Here is a 16,159-nt window from a genome sequence, read left to right on the forward strand (position 1 = left end):
ATCCCATCTCTACTAAAAATACAAAAATTAGCCGGGTGAATTCGAGATGAGCCTGGTCAACATGGCAAAACCCCATCTCTACTAAAAATACAAAAATTAGCCAGGTGTGGCGATGCATGCCTGTAATCCCAGCTACTCAGGAGGCTGAGGCAGGAGAATCGCTTGAACCTGGGAAGTGGGGGTTATGGTGAGCCAAGATGGCACCAATGTACTCTAGCCTGGGAGACAGAGCAAGACTCCATCTCAAAAAAAAAAAAGACAAGATCTCACTATGTTGCCCAGGCTGGTCTTGAACTCCTGACCTCAAGCAATCCTCCATCTCAGCCTCCCAAATGCTGGTATTACAGGTGTGAGCCACCACTCCCAGCGTGATGGTAGATGTCTTAATATTAGCCATGTGATCTTGGTCAAGATTTTAAAACAAAGAATTAACTTTTAAAACAAATAATTCACACTAAAAGGATGATTTGTGTGCAACTCCAGTTACTAGATGTCAGCATGATCACATTTTATTTTATCTTTTTTTTTTTTTTTTTTTTTAGACAGAGTCTTACTCTGTCAGCCAGGCTAGAGTGCCGTGGTGCAATCTTGGCTCACTGCAACCTCTGCCTTCTGGGTTCAAGTGATTCTCATTCTCCCAAGTAGCTGGGACTACAGGTGTGTGCCTCCACACCTGGCTGATTTTTGAATTTTTACTAGAGATGGGGTTTCATCATGGTGCCCAGGCTGCTCTCAAACTTCTGATCTCAGGTGATCCACCTGCCTCAGCCTCCCAAAGTGCTAGGATTACAGACGTGGACCACCACACAAAAATGATCACATTTTCTGAACAACAGCACAGTTCCCTAATTTAGCAACTGGACTGTATTAGTCTGTTCTCATGTTGCTAATGAAGACATACCCAAGACTGGGTAATTTACAAAGGAAAGAGGTTTAGTTGACTCACAGTTCCACATGGCTAGGGAAGCCTCACAATCATGGTGGAAAGCAAAGGAGGAATAAAGTCACATCTCACTTTGCTCCTGGTAGGCAAGAGAGAGCATGTGCAGGGGAACTCCCCTTTATAAAACCAACAGACCTCCTAAGACTTATTCACTATCATGAGAACAGCATGGTTCAATTACCTCCCACCAGATCCCTCCTGTGACACATGGGAATTATGGGAGCTACAATTCAAGATGAAATTTGGGTGGGGACACAGCCAAACCGTATCATGGGCCAAACATGACACTTGAGTTGATCCAGAAGTCACACTACTGCCCTTCTTAGAGGAACTCTGTAAAGGTCTTTCCACTTCCCATCTCAGAGTAAAAAGCATTCCTTCACTCAAGCTCTTCAGCCTCTCAAACTATCCATCAGGTCACCTGTATAATACATGTTTAATATTAAATGACCATAGTTTATAATGTCGGCAGCTTTTTCTCGATAGAGAAAAACTATTACTCACTCTTCCAAGAAGCACACTCAGGTGCCTCCGGTCCCCAAAGGAAAACCAGTTCTGGTTTGAGACTTTGAAAACTCCCTAGATGACATCTCAAATGAAAAAGAGAAATCACAGTGGTTAAGGGAATTCTTAACGCAATAATGCAAGCCATACACACTGGATTCTGTTTTTCCCCCATCTGATTATCTGACATTACTAAAATCTGCAAGTCTGACTCAAAGTACAGAATTTTCAAACTCTACAGCAAAGGCCAAGAGAGGAAGGGCTCTCTGAAACCCAGAATAAACCGGGAAATCCAACAAATGAGAGCACTCCTACTGGGAACAGAAGTGAAACCCCCTCGGAGATCCCACCACAGCCTCTGTCCCCAGCCACCACCCCAGAGCAGCAGAGGTAGAGCTTGCCCTGCCCCCTTCCATAAGGGGTTGGTTCCTGGGACTCGAGGTCTGGGTGAGATGACAGTTGGAGGCAACACAGGACAGCAGTGGGCAAGCAGTGGGAGTTTTGCCTTTGGGGCACTGCAAAACAACCTGACACGGCAACAGAGGTGGCGCCAGTCATGATAAGAACAGGGGTGAAGCAGTAACAGTGACTGGGGGAAAGCACAGGTAGCTGCAGCACCACGCTCAGGGCTAGAGGGTCTCTGGTGGGGAGTTAGCAGTAAGTGCTGCATCTCAGGGTTTTTGTTTTCAAGGGTAGGGAGGGAGTGGGAGATGCGAAAGAGGACTTGGGATCTGGGATCTTTATATAGGAGGCTCCCAGCAATCACACAGGAAGGAGGCAGCCCAGGGAGTGGTGAAGGGAGCAATGCTACTTCTTCCCACCTATATGACCCGGGGACCGATGCTGCAGTTCGAACTCTCAATTCTAAAATGGAGAAAACATTTCAAGGCCAAGGCAAGAGAATTACTTGAGGCCAGGAGTTCAAGACAAGCCTGAGCAACATAGTAAGACTCCATTTCTACAAATAATCTTTTTAAAAAATTAGTGGGGCGTGGGGCTGCTCCTGAGTAGTCCTAGCTACTCAGGAGGCTGAGGTGGGAGGATTGCTTGAGTTCAAGGCTGCAATGAGCTGTGATTGCACCATTGCACTCTAGTCTGGGCAAGAGAGCGAGAGCCTGTCTCCAAAAAAAAAAAAAAAGAGAGAGAGAGAGAGAAAGCAATTGGTGTATCTCTAGAGTTGTGCCCTTAGTTAAGAATTTAAAAGGCCGGGTGCAGTGGCTCACGCTTGTAATCCCAGCACTTTGGGAGGCCGAGGCAGGCAGATCACAAGGTCAGGAGATCGAGACTATCCTGGCTAACACGGTGAGACCCCACCTCTACTAAAAATACAAAAAAAAAAAAAAATTAGCTGGGTGTGGTGGTGGGCGCCTGTAGTCCCAGCTACTCGGGAGGCTGAGGCGGGAGAATGGCGTGAACCCAGGAGGCAGAGCTTGCAGTGAGCCGAGATCGCGCCACTGCACTTCAGCCTGGGCAGCAGAGCGAGACTCCATCCCCCCCACCAAAAAAAAAGAAAAAAGAATTTAAACCATTTGATTAAGAACATAAATATGGCTGGGCGCGGTGGCTCAAGCCTGTAATCCCAGCACTTTGGGAGGCCGAGACGGGCGAGGTCAGGAGATTGAGACCATCCTGGCTAACACGGTGAAACCCCGTCTCTACTAAAAATACAAAAAAACTAGCCGGGCGAGGTGGCGGGTGCCTGTAGTTCCAGCTACTCGGGAGACTGAGGCAGGAGAATGGCATAAACCCAGGAGGCGGAGCTTGCAGTGAGCTGAGATCCGGCCACTGCACTTCAGCCTGGGCGACAGAGCGAGACTCCGTCTCAAAAAAAAAAGAACATAAATACTGGTGGCTCTCATCATCATCTTCATCATCATCATTGCAGCTGTTTTCCTAGTGCCCCTCCATGGTGGTTCTCCAGGCTGTAGCAACCAAAGCATCTTCAGATTTACAAACAAAACTTTGGAAGGAGGGCATGAAGTATTACGCTGTGTTAGGAATCGAGCAACTTGTGAGCCACAGGGCCCTGGGAAAGTTATGATCTAGGGGCTCAGTTTCCTCACCTCCAAAAGAGAATAATTTTTTTCTTTTTTTGTTTTTTGTTTTTTGTTTTTTTTGGAGACACTCTCATTCTTTCACCCAAGCTGGAGTGCAATGGCGCAATTTTGGCTCACTGCAACCTCCACCTCCCAGATTTGAGCGATTCTCCTGCCTCTGCCTCCTGAGTAGCTGGGATTACAGGCATGCACCACCACACACAGCTAATTTTTGTACTTTTAGCAGAGGCGGAGTTTCTCTATGTTGGCAAGGCTGGTCTCAAACTCCTAACCTCAGGTGATCCACCTACCTTGGCCTCCCAAAGTGGTGGGATTACAGGCATGAGCCACCGTGCCTGGCCACAAAACAGAAGAATTTTTACCACCTAAGATCCTTCTCCCTGTTTATGTCCTCAATGCTATGAGACTGCATATGCTTATTAGGCTTAAAGAATTTATTGATCAATGTCACTGCATATTGTGCACATGTACTCAGAGCACAAATAGCAGAGAATACAAAAATACCCCACGCTGTCTGGGTTGATTAGTTGAAGAAGGAATGTGCTGATGCTTTCACGATCCTGCACTGACTGTACTCATCACGCCTTCTGTTTAGTACATGTAGTGGCTGCTTTTTTACCCTCCTCACATCAGAAAAATTGCACCATTAATGGCCCATGGTAAAAGCCAAATATTGTACTAACCAACTGATCGTACCTCCACTTCAAACACGCTGATTTTTGACCACTGATCCTAAAAGAGACTTTATATTCATTCCACAAACATGGAAATGCCACTACTCATAGCCTAGGGCCTGGCTGAAGCGACATTTGACACAGAAAAGAATGTGAACAATGGGTCCTGAGCAGAGGGTGGGGCTCCCTTCCTCGCACCTCTTCTGCTCTCCCCTTCTCCTCCAGCCAGCTCACCCACAGCGAAAGAGCCCTTAGAAAGAGCCCTTAGAATGTTAGCTGTAAAGGCTGAAGGGGATTCCAGCCATTCAACAGCCTTTCAGTGAATCCTGCAGTGAGATAAAGTCCAAATTTCAGTGCCAGGAGGAAGTGAGCGGGGGATGCGGAGGTCCTAGGGAGACAGGGGGGCACTCCTCCTGGGATGCCATGCTCCTAGGGAGACTGCAGCAGCCCTCCACATCTATGTGGGAGAGGGAGGGGAACATTGGCAGGAGAAACAGCTCCAAAAACCTCCCTCCCTTCTTGTCACTGGGCCAGAGCTGCTTCTGTTGGGCCTGTGGCTTCTCCATTCCTGTCCCTCCCATCCTGGACACTATAATTCAGCTAAGCTTTACCAAAAACCCACTAGAGGCTGGACGCACATCTTAGCCCAGGTCCACTTAGTAGATCTGTATGCTTTGTATACGGCATGAATGTCAAAGTGAATCAGGAGGCTCTGCCACTCAGAGTTAACCACCTGCAGAGGAGGTTCCCATACAACCATGCAGAACACACTGAGGACAGCACTAAGCTGCAGATAAACAAATGTGGAGAAAGCCCAGGAGGGGCTGGAGGAGTCCCAAGACCTCACAGAAGAGGCCATGATGTGGTTTTTCTCAGGCAGACAGGGCAGTGAGGCATTCTGGAGGGGCGGGTGTTTTCCACAGCACCACCAGGCTGAAGACCAACAGGAGCCAGGAGGCCTCCAACCCACGTCACAGGGGTTGGGACAAAAGCCATGTCATGTGGCAGCACAGTTTAGTGGCCAAGGGCTCAAAATACAGACCAGCTGGGTCTGAATCCTGGCTCTGCCAGCGCTTAGCTGTATGACCTTGGGCAAATCACGTCACCTCTCTGTGCTTTGGTTTCTTAACCTAAAAAGTAAGTATAGTCATGGTACCCACTTCAGAGTGTTGCTCTGAGGATTAAACAAGTTAGCCATGTAGTGTGCTTAGGATAACAGTGTCTGACACCGTATGCATTCAACAGATACCAGCTATAACAATAACAAATGAAAATCATCATTATTGTTTTTACTATTGTTATCCTGTAAAAACTAAATTCAAATTAAGGCAAGGAGGAGGAGGAAGGAGGGGAGTGTTTTTAGGAAAATATGAACACAATGCAACGGGGATTCCAGAGAATACAACAGAACATCAAGCAAGTCATTAACCTCTCTGAACCTCAGGCTTTCTGGTAAATCCATCCAAGAACAAAATTCAGTAAAAATGTATAGTATGCCTGCCTGTGATGCACCAGGCACAGCTAGGGATAACACACATTTTACTCAGCTACTGCATTCCATTTTGTGAGCCAGCCACACCCAGCTGACTCTGTCTTCTCTTGGGCTGTGGGACTTTACACTGCACTGTCAGTAGATATGGTCCTGTCCTTCCCAGGCAACAGGATAAGTATGATGTGCTGCAGGCCAGTGCTGTGCCACCTCCCTCCCATAGGGCGTGGAGTTTGAGTAGCAGCAAAGCTTTCAAAGGGAGCACTTCATTTCCCCTGCACCTTCCACAAGGAATTCCATTTGAAAAAGACTGGTAGCTTAGAAGGTTTCCTGGGAGTAGGACATAAAGACAAAAAACTGATCCCACGTGTCCTTCGAAACAAACAGCTGAAGGTAGCTACTCTTATTTTGTCACTGCTTTTTGGATGCAACATCAAAGGGAAAGCTACCAGTCTCAGATACTAATTCTTGCTCTTTCTCTATTCACCACTGCATTTTTGGCTTTGTGTCCTGGCCACAGCACAACTTGAGATTTCTGGCTTGTTCCAGAAGATCTTATGATGGTGTGCACTTTGGTGCTGCTTTGGTGTTTAGTAAATATCTCCACTATCAGTTTCACTGACATTTAAGCTGCCAACCACCTGTATAAGAAAGCGTATAAAAGGAATAAGTTTAAATACCTCACAGATTACAGAACTAAGAAATTCCTCTCAGTTCCATAAAGATGCAGAAAAGAATCCATCACTCTCAAATCATCAGACATAACATCATCTGGTTGTTAGTGGTAGATAACATGTTATGGTTGGACACTGCTTCTCAAACTTGAGCAGACATCAGAGTCATGGCAAGCGTTTGTTAAAATGCACCTTTTTCCTGCTCATAGTGACATGGGAGCCTTAGGATCTGCTCAGCACATTCCTTTTCTGCTGAAGCAAGCTCAAGCCAACATTCATCATTTGCAACCAAGACAGCCCCAACTAATAGACCTGGGTCTCGCAAATGGCCGCCTGTGGCAACTGGAGCACTGCAGGTACTCTTTTTTCTGGGCTGTGCTCAGATACCATGAGGAGGACTTACAGGAGTGTCTGCACCCTCCCTGGGCTCCCATGCCCCCAGCCCCTGCCCTGCTTTCTTTCACTGCTCCTTCAGTTCGGGCCAATATTGAAAGTCAGGTATTTAGACACTTCTCAAAAGAAGACATTTATGCAGCCAACAAACATATGAAAAAAAGCTCATCATCACTGGTCATTAGAGAAATGCAAATCAAAACCATAATGAGATACCATCTCACACCAGTTAGAATGGTGATCATTAAAAAGTCAGGAAACAACAGATGCTGGGGAGGCTGTAGAGAAACAGGAATGCTTTTACACTGTTGGTGCGAGTGTAAATTAGTTCAACCATTGTGGAAGACAGTGTGACGATTCCTCAAGGATCTAGAACCAGAAATACCATTTGACCCAGCAATCTCATTACTGGGTATATACCCAAAGGAATATAAATAATTCCACTATAAAGACACATGCACACATATGTTTATTGCAGCACTATTTTCAATAGCAAAAACTTGGAACCAACCTAAACGTCCATCAATGATAGACTGCATAAAGAAAACGTGGCACATATATACCATGGAATACTATGCAGCCACAAAAAAGAATGAGTTCATGTCCTCTGCAGGGACATGGATGAAGCTGGAAGCCATCATTCTCAGCAAACTAACACAGGAACAGAAAACCAAACACTGCATGTTCTCACTCATAAGTGGGAGTTGAACAATGAGAACACATGCACACAGGGAGAGGAACATCACACACCCAGGTCTGTTGGTGGGTGGGGGGACAAGGAGAGGGAGAACATTAAGACAAATACCTAATGCATGTGGGGCTTAAAACCTAGATGACGGGTTGATAGATTCTGCAAACCACCATGGCACATATATATCTATGTAACAAACCTGCATGTTCTGCACATGTATCCCAGAACTATAAGTAAAATTTAAAAAAAAATTAAAATTAAAATTTTAAGAAAGAAAGTCAGGTATTTAGTTCTACTTTGGGTGGATTTGTCTCAGGGTTCCTGTTTTGACCAGTGAAACCCTATCTATCCATTTACTATAAAGCAAATATAGTGAGATGCTAACCACAGGACCTAGGTGGTGGTCTATGGTGTCTGCTGTAGGATCCCCTATACTACTGTAGAAATTGTCATAGTAAAATATTGGGAGGGAAAATTACTTGCTTTTTTGTTTGCCACAATTTCCTCTTTTTTACTTCTGTTCTCTGACTTTCTTTTTAGTCTTTTTCTTCTTCCCATACCATAGGTGGAAAGATGAAGGTCAAATCAGATGAACAGAACCAGGGCTGGAAAGGCCAGGCGGGCTACATTTCTTTCTGCTGCTCCTTCCCTCAAGCCCTCTCATTGTCCTGCACAGAATCAGGCCTGGAGAGGACAGGAATCGGGAAGGAGAGCAGAAGGCACCTAATATGCGCATGGTACCAAGTGCAGAAAAAGTTTTTCAAAATATTAATTTAAAAAATTAATAATACAACAATAAAAAAATTTAAAACAATACAGTAATAACAACTATGTACATGGCAGTTACTTTGCATGAGGTATCATAAATAATCTAGAGATGATTTAAAGTATACGGGAGGATGAATGTAGGTTATATGCAAATACCCTTTATATTAGGGACCTGAGCATCCATGGATTTTGGTATCCACAGTGGGTCCTGGAACCAATCCCCCAAGGATACCAAGAAATGACTGTATTTGCTTTTCCCTGACATTTTCCCTGTGGAACAAGTTTCCAAAACATGAACCTATTGATGGGAGAAGTGGCCAGAATCTCATTCATTGTCCTTTAGAAACACTCCTATGTTTCCAGCCTTTACGAATACATACATATATATATATATATATATATATATATTTTTTTTTTTTTTTTTTTCTTTTTTTTTTTGAGATAGAGTCTCACTCTGTCACCCAGGCTGGAGTGCAGTGATGCGATCTTGGCTGACTGCAACCTCCGCCTCCTGGGTTCAAGTGATTCTCCTGGCTCAGCCTCCCAAGCAGCTGGGACTACAGGCATATGCCACCATGCCCGGCTAAGGCTAATTTTTTTGTTTGCTTTTTTTAGTAGAGACGGGATTTCACCATGTTGGTCAGGCTGGTCTTGAACTCCTGACCTCAGGTGATCCGCCCACCTCAGCCTCCCAAAGTGGCATGAGCTACCCTGCCCAGCCGAGGCCTTATTTTAAGCACTGCTTTTAAAAATATTTCTGGCCGGGGGTGGTGGCTCATGCCTGTAATCCCAGCACTTTGGGAGGCCAAGGTGGGTAGATCATGAGGTCAGGAGATCGAGACCATCCTAGCTAACACTGTGAAACCCCGTCTCTACCGAAAATACAAAAAATTAGCTGGGTGTGGTGGCGGGCGCCTGTAGTCCCAGCTACTGGGGAGGGTGAGGCAGGAGAATGGCGTGAACCCGGGAGGCAGAGCTTGCAGTGAGCCAAGATCGTGCCACTGCACTCCAGCCTGGGAGACAGAGTGAGACTCTGTCTCAAAAAAAAAAATTCCATATTCCAGCAGCTCTAATGGTCTGTTATTGTGGAATGTATGTATTCATTTAAAAATCTAAGTTTATATGTTCCTTATTGGATATAGAAAATATAGTAATAAACATAAAAATCTAAGTTTAAAATGTGCTGTTGGGTTGAAGATAATAAAAACAAAACTAATGGAAATGATGGTTGAATCCAGGATAATAGAATAATAAACAAAATTACACATAGGACGCTTTACCCACGTTTACTCCTTGTGGCAAAGAAGGTGTTACCTTCATCTGAAAGACAAGGAAGCACAAGCTCAGGGCAACTACACAGCTTGCCTGCAGCTTCACAGCCGGGAAGTGGCAGAGCCAGGATTCCAGCTCAGGCCAGCCCCACACCCCCAAGCTCCTCCTGTTTCATCAGACCACCAGAAAACAGGTGTGCTCATCATTCAGTAAATACTGAGTGCCTACCAGGTAGCAGATGCTCTTCTAAGCACTAGGGACAGAAATGAGGACAACAAAGAAAGCATACAGTCCCTTCCCCAAGGGGGCTTACTTTCCAGCCATGAGAAGACAGATCCTAAACAAGCAGATGTGTGCCATGGCACCAAGAGCTGAGAAGGAAAACAAGGCAGCAGGAGGAGGAAGATGCAGGTCAAAGGCACTTCCTACAGAGGCACCAGGTGCTTTCCAGGCAGAGAGAGAAGCAAACACAAACACACTAGCGCAGGAGTGCGCCTGGTAATCCAAGGGACAGCTGTCACCAGACACCAGCAGACTGTGTGGCTGGAGCTCCAGGAGCCAGGGCACAGAGGAGCGAGACCACATCTGAGAGGGAGGGGACGTTGGCCATTTCAAGGACTTTGCTTTTCACTCTGAGTGAATGGGGAGAGTCACTAGAGGGTTGAAGCAGAGAAGTGACATGACTCAGGTGTTCCAAGGACCGGGACCAGGGCACAGAAGGGTGGGGGCATGACCCAACTAGTCACAAGGGAGGTAGTGGGAATTGGTTGGAGTTGACACATATTTTTAAGGTAGAAGTGATGGCCTTTCCCTGGTGGACTGTGAGACGTGAGAAAAGGAGGGTTTAGGTGTGATGCCACTGGCTGTGGCCTGGGCAACCGAAAAGACGGAGTTGCTGTTTACACAAATGGGAAGATTGAGGGGGAGCAGGTTAGCGGGTGGTGAGAGAGATGGAGAGGAAAGCACTGAGATTCAGTTTTGGACATGTTACATTGGAGGGAGTGTTTGGACATCCAAGGATGATGTCACAAAGGCAGTTAGAGGTGTCCCAGCTGGAGATACAAATTTGGACGTTATCCACATAGAGTGTTAAAAGCCAAGAGAATAGATCCTGTCACCTGGAACAATGGTTCTCGATGGGGACAGTGCTGTCCCTTAGGGGATGTGTTGAAAATCTGAGGGCACATTTTTGATTGTCACCATGACTGGATGTGTTACTAATATTTAACGGGTAGGAGGATGGGAAATTCAGATGTCCTAAAATGCTCATGACAATCTTACACAAAGAACTGCTCCACGACCCACACATGTTTCACAGATTCTGCAGACACTGACACAGGTGGAACACCTTTTATTATTATCTGATCCTAGAGCCTCCCTCCATTTGACTCATAAAAACAATGTGCCCCTTGCCTAGCTCTAAGGTACCCTGAACTTTCCAAGAATACATAAAACAAAGGGAGCCGGCATGATGTTTGGTTCAGAACTTCACCAAGAGTGTCTGCTATTTCAAAACAATCCCATTACTCCTGCAGCAGCCTTCACCATAGTTGAGTCATCAACACAACTCAAATCAGTCTGCATCTCAAATCCATCTGCATTGTAGCTGTCATGCCCATGGTGCTTTAAGGATCATTGCAAGGCCTTTAGCACAGCTGTGCTCAGGCATTGCAGACGGAAATGCATGCTATTTAATACTTCCCTTTTGAATTAGAAGATCGTAATGGTTTTTCTAAAGCATTGCATGAGGTAGGTGCTACTGTCTATGAATTCATCTCAGAGCAGCTAAGGAGACGCTAGGCGTTGCACAGTGAAGAGCCTCTCATGTAAAGAAATGAATGCAGCTAGAAGAGAGATGAGTCCAGGAATGTGTCATGGGCCTACCCAACCTTAGAGACCAAAGGGATGGAGGGAGGAGAAAACCAGAGGAGAACGCACTCCCTGATGAAGGGCGTAATCAACAGTGTCCATGCTGCTGCGGGGTCCAGCAAGAGGGGCTTGAAGAACCACAACTGGATTGTGGGGGGCTGCAAAGATCGTGCATGACCTCGACCCCCATCCAGGGTGGTGCTGGGGGCAAAACTGCTGGGATGTCCATGCAACCCAGGGCAGAGGACCTTAATTACTGTGTTAAACATTTTGCAGACCTCCTTTCTGGACCCCGGGGGGCCCCCACTCCCACGCGCTAGCTCCAGTCCTTTATGTCCAGGCATGCTGGTCCTCCTGCGACCCCTCCTTGGGAACCTCCTTCCCTGCCCCTAGAGGCCACTGGTTTGCCTACTGCCCTCTTCAATCCTCCCAACCCAGGGTATCCAGGCGCCCTGCCCGGCCCTGTGCATTTTGGTCCATACCCTGCTGAGTCGGGACTCAAAAGCCAAGGAAGTTGAAGACTTAGAATTCTTCATGCCGGAAGAGGCTGCAGGCAGAGGCCGTGCCCGGTCTGGGCCGTGGCCCCCTGCTCTGATGGCTGGGCTCCAGGGCTTGGCTGCACTCCGCATGTTTGTCTTCGTGGGTCTGTCCTGCAAAACAGCAGAAAAGCAAAGCATGTCTCCATCACTTGAACCAGCTTCATGACATCATCACACTTTACCCCATACACCACGTCACCGCGGACTATCATAGAGTAGGAGCGCCTATGATTTGGCTGGAAATGGAATATTCCTAAGATGGGTTTATAGGCTTTATACCAAGCTAATTTTTACAACTCCACAACAGCTTTTACCAAACTACTGAAACTTAGCCAAATTACTGATGTCCTGACATTGCTTTTCAGCAGAATGACCTGACACAGCATTCCACCAAATACCCATACACTATGTGTCTGTATCTCACACCCAGATAAAACAGGTCAGAGTCAACACATAAAAAGCCCATAAGCTTTGTGGCTTTAGGGTTGACAAAGGAACAATTTACTTATTTTTTAAATAAACATAAATGAATTACTTGAAAGAATTCACAGAAGCACAAAATGACTTTTTTCTTCTTTTGGATAAAAATGAGTCTCATATAAAAATTAATGAAGCACATTTTAATTGGTCAGACCCAACACTGTAGGGCAGAGTGACTGCCCTAACTACAACATTTTATGAAAGGAAAATTGTTCAAACCAGCAACATGCAGCTGAAGACATCAGGGGAAAATCCACATAGAGATGTGGAAGACGGCCCGAGACTGGCCAGCAGGGACCGGCGCTGTGATTCCTCAGCAAGGAGAGGCCTGGCTCATCCCTCACCCTCTCAGAGGCTCTGCTTCTTCTGTCAATAACATAACAGGACTGGATTAAACACCCTCTCCACTCTCTTCCAGCCCCAACCCTGACTCCGCCTGTCCCCATGGACTCAGGGTGTGACACAGGGCACCAAAGAACATCAGAAATGCACTTTACAAAACACCCACAAGTGACAACCACTTCCAATGGCCACTCTCACAGGGCACAGGGTAGGAGGCGGGGTCTCATTAACTGCCCCTAGGGGATGGCGGCCAGTGCTAGCATCCCTGGCTGCCTCTCCCCTCATGACCCGTTAGCCAGCCACTAGAAGAACCATAGGCAGCATCCTGCTCAGCCTGCGACATCGTTTCTCCTGACAATGTCTCTCTGCGAGGCCATCTAGTTCCCAACCCTATTGAAACAGTGACCAGCTGGTGGCGTGTGTCCAGGTATGCACCTGACCAAGCTCACACTGCAGCGCTGATGGCAGCAGCTCTGTGAATGCTGCTACCAGTGGAAACACTACTTTAAAGGCAGTGTAATTTGTTTTCCATAGTGTTTCCAAGGAAAACTATTAATGATTCAGTTACATAATTAGTTCAGAACCTTATGAGTCTCAGCTTTGTTCCAAGTATCATGATTTTTAAAATTCTGGATTACAAAAAGCAACTTAATTCTTGTGTATTTTACAGATGTTCGCCACCAGTTATTTTTCTTCTTCAACCCAAGATTTTCATTGCTGGTTTCCACAGCAACAATGAAAGAATGCCTAGGTTGAGGCCTATACAGTAACTAATTTCATGAGGACCCCCTCCCAAAATAAAATGAACGAACAGAGCCGGAGTGACTCCTGAAGAGAATTACTGATGAATTTTACCAATTACTGCAGAATCAACCAGCAACCTATCTGACTCATGGAGATGACTTAATAAAATATTTGTTTAATCAAGGCACCCTTTGTTATGATTAGAATTACTTAGAAATGACTATTACAGGCCAGGCACAGTTGCTCATGCCTGTAATTCCAATATTTGGGGAGGCCAAAGGGAGAGGATCACTTGAGTCCAGGAGTTTGAGATCAGCCTGGGCAACACAGCAAGACTCTGTCTCTACAAAAAATACAAAAATTAGCCAGGCATGATGGTGCACACCTGTAGTCCCAGCTACTTGGGAGGCTGAGCTGGGAAGATGGCATGAGTCCAGGAGGTCGAGGCTGCAGTGAGTTGTGATCATGCCCCTTCACTCTAGCCTAGGTGACAGAGTGAAACCCTCTCTCTAAATAAAAAAATAAATAAAGGACTGGATATTATAGGGCTTACTTTATGAAAACATAGGATGATTTTGCAATCTGACTACATTTTCCAAAATCTGCCCAGGTTACCCTTGAAATGAAATGCCTTTTATTTACTGCCCACCTCCACCACAAAAGAGAAAAATATAGAGATGAAAAGCAACAGGAAGAGGGTAGACGTTTTCCCTGTCAACCTTTCCCCCAACATTTCAGGAGTCTAAGTTCTTGGTTAAAGAAAAGAAGGAAAAGCCATCTCAGCCAAAATTCAAGTATTTAAACTTCTCTCTTAATCTCTGGCAACAAATGTGTCGATCCTGTGGACGGTGCCCCTGACGAACATGCAGCCACCTTTCCAGGGTTGGCGGGTGGCCCGCTCTGAGGCAGTGCTCTCCAGGCCCGTGTTTGTTGCATCAGGCCTCTTTCCCTATTCTCTTGGACCCTCTGAATTCAACCCACCTATTCCCACATGACTGTACCCAGAAAATGCTCCTCATCCGTCCCCCTCCTGCTGCCCACACTCCCTTTTCCTGAGCATCTTCGGCTTCACTCCCATCATTGTTTTCCTGGGCCAGGCCTTCCATTTTGTACCCACCCATCAGCCATACACTTCTCCTCAAATCTCATCTTCTTCTCAAATTTAAAATATACAATATAGGCTGGGAGTGGCTCATGCCTGTAATCCTAGCACTTTAGGAGGCCAAGGTGGGTGGATTGCCTGTGTTCAGGAGTTCGAGACCAGCCTAGGCAACATGGGGAGACCCCGTTTCACTAAAAACACAAAAAATTAGGTGAATGTGGTGGTGCACAACTGTAGTCCCAGCTACGCGGGGAGCGGAGGCATGAGAATCGCTTGAACCCAGGAGGCAGAGGTTGTAGTGAACCAAGATTGAGCCACTGTACTCCAGCCTGGGTGACAGAGGGAGACTCCATCTCGAAAGAAAAGAAAAGAAAAGAAAAGAAAAGAAAAGAAAAGAAAAGAAAAGAAAAGAAAAGGAAAGGAAAGAAAAGAAAAGAAAAGAAAAGGAAAGGAAAGGAAAGAAAAAGAAGGAAGGAAGGAAGGAGAGAGAAAGAAAAAAATACACAATATGCTGCCCTCCGTCCACTTGCAGGAAGGACTCCTACCAGAAGGGGAGCAGGTGCACCCCTAGGCCCACTCCTAGTTTCTTCAGGCTTCCTCCCAATCCACTTCCCACCACTTCTACTACCCTCCTATCATCCCAGCCCCTTGACCTGGCTCTCTGACCTAGAAAGTCAGTTCATTTACATAAATGCTGTCATGAGCTGAGAGCAGCTACCCTATTTCACTCTGAGCCTGGCAAGGCACTGCTAAATGCTCTATGTGAATGGCTCAGTAACCCTATGAGGTAAGGGTCACCTCCTGCTATGATCTGAATGTTCTCCCAGAATGTACATGTTGGAACCTAATCCCCACTGTGGTATTAGGAGGTAGGGCATCTGGGAGGCACAGCCCTCATCAATGCAATTAGTGCCTGAGGGAGCCTGTTTGCCCCTTCCACCAAGGAAGGGCCCTGCAAGAGAACTCCATCTATGAACCAGACAGCACGCCCTTGCCAGACACCAAATCGAGTGGCACCTTGATCTTGGACGACGCAGCCTCCAGAACTGTAAGCAATAAATTTCTGTTGTTTATAAGCCACCCAGTTTATGGTATTTTTCTTATAGCAGCCTGAACAGACTAAGACATCTCCATTTCACAGGTGGGGAAACTTCATTTCCCCGAGACAGGTTAAGCAACTTGCCCAAATCTCAGAGTTTATCATGGAGCCAAGATTCAAACCCAATTTAAATTGGTTCCAAAACCTACAAGCCTAAACACCAGGGACAGATGGCCTCTCTGAATAATCTTTGCTCCCCGGAGAGCACCAAGGCTGTAGATCAAATGCACCTGGTCCAAATTCAGCTCCACTGTTAACATTGTGAACTCAGCCATGCTTTTTGAACACGATTCTCTACATCTTCACCCAGTAAGATGGAGTTATCAGTGCCAACTTCGTAAAACTGTAAAGACAAAAGGAGAACAGGTCCGTCGGGTGCCAGGCACACAGAAGGCTGTCGACAACTATGAGCCGCCCTCCCAACAAAAACTGTTGATGGTGTTCAACAGAGCGCTGCTCTGCCTTCTGACTCAGCAGCACACAGTGATGGGTCAGTTAAATGTGTGTTCAGGGCAGGAG

General features: G+C 46.2%; 1 protein-coding gene across 1 annotated transcript in view; it reads right to left on the bottom strand.

The window, feature by feature from the left end:
- Positions 1-15,928, bottom strand: part of SPECC1 (sperm antigen with calponin homology and coiled-coil domains 1) — a 227,679-nt gene extending 211,751 nt beyond the window's left edge. The window contains exons 1-2 of the mRNA XM_026448174.2: positions 15,871-15,928; positions 11,817-11,984 (exon numbers count right to left, since the gene is read on the bottom strand). The gene's annotated coding sequence lies outside the window, so the exon portion shown is untranslated. The remainder of the gene's footprint in view (positions 1-11,816; positions 11,985-15,870) is intronic.
- Between the last annotated feature and the right edge of the window lie 231 nt (positions 15,929-16,159).

Source organism: Piliocolobus tephrosceles, chromosome 16 (assembly GCF_002776525.5).
Source record: "Piliocolobus tephrosceles isolate RC106 chromosome 16, ASM277652v3, whole genome shotgun sequence".
Taxonomy (NCBI): Eukaryota; Metazoa; Chordata; class Mammalia; order Primates; family Cercopithecidae; genus Piliocolobus; species Piliocolobus tephrosceles.